Below are 1,591 nucleotides of genomic sequence, written 5' to 3' on the forward strand. Positions count from 1 at the left end.
ACTTATCCAATGCGTTTCCGACTGTGCCTTTCAGAATAAAGTTCTGAAGCTAATGTCCTCTATTCCAATAGAGGTGATAAATAGTAGTAATAAACACGCTTAATAACGTGGATGACGAATGAAATGGCATTTAGGTTGATGGCTATAGCTCGTTAGGTATCCCGGGTTATCTACCAATTGGGAGGTTGGGGGATTGCATGCCATAAGATATCCTAGGGAAAGATATTTGAACCCTAAGTTGCTCTTCAATTTATTCATCAAAGCAGATTGAAATGTAAAAATGAGGCATGCTTTACCAAGTGCTCCGAGTGCTCCTTGTAGAGTAGAAAAGCCCTATATAATAACTACTTTTAAATCTCTCCGACTTCTGTTCTCGTGGACCGTTTTTTTTGTGACTCTTATTTTTACAGTTACACGATCCACTTTCCGGGATTCCTTTTGTTATCTAGGGGATCTTGACGGTAACAAATTGTGGTGATTATTATTTCTCGCTCACATCACATGCTTGTTGTCTCAGCTGCTCCAGTCCATCTTCCAGGGAGGCTTGGACTGGTGGAACACCCCCACTGGCTCCTACCATCTCATCCTCGTCTTGGATTCCCTGTTTTATTAGTGTTGCAAGATGCGAGTCATGGGGAAGGATTTCCATTTTACAAACATCCCCCCCCCAAAGCAGCCTAACACGTCTGACCAGGTGACGGTAATGCTTGCAGTGTGGAGCTGGTGCAAAATATCCGTTCACAGAGAAAGGTTTAGTTTTATTAGATTGCAGGTAATCCAGCAATTTAGGGGGCGGTGTTCATCTAAATTTTGGCTTCTGCATGTTAATGGTACTAAGCCAAATCCTGCTGCACCATGAGGAAGAAACTGGGAAGCAACAACCAGCAACACTCACATTTTATACATTTTCCATGGGACTGGCCTCTATCTGGTCTCTCTCCCCCTTTTCCCCGCTTTTCCTTTCACATGCACTCCGACTCATAAATACATGCAAAGTAAAATGACATGCAGGCTCTGGGCAGTAAGGAGGCGTATCACATGGAGTAGCAGCTGAGGATATGAGACTAATCTGACAGGTGCAGGCTGGGAGAGTGACAGCATGGGAAGAGGGGGTGGAGGAAGAGGAAGGGGGTCACAGCTCAAAACAGAAGGACTGAGAAGATTAACGGTCCTCTCACTCCGGTATCCGCAGACAACATCAATTTCATCTTTATTCTCATCGTTTTTATGGACAACTACGAACAGGCAGGGAAATCGTTATATAATCACACCTAGTTAATCACAAGAAATGGATTTTAAAGAACATCCCGATGTGAATACCTTATCTGGTTAGAGTAATAGTCCAATTAAGAGGTTTATTACCATGTAATTCCTGAGTGTGGAGCTGGGATGGGTAATTAGGCCACCATTTTGAGCCGCAGAGTTCATAAACACAAAAGAGAGTGCTAAGAAGACTGATACCTCTGTCGTGTCAGCCTCAGAAATATGTGGAATGAAATCAACTTATCATCAACTCCAAAATTAAGTAGTTAACACGCTAGAAGTCTTTTATTTATTCAACACAAACGGCAGCTATTTAGATTTATTCTCA

This window comes from Haplochromis burtoni, unplaced genomic scaffold (genome assembly GCF_018398535.1).
Source record: "Haplochromis burtoni strain Fernald_Lab_line unplaced genomic scaffold, NCSU_Asbu1 Contig_81, whole genome shotgun sequence".
NCBI lineage: Eukaryota > Metazoa > Chordata > Actinopteri > Cichliformes > Cichlidae > Haplochromis > Haplochromis burtoni.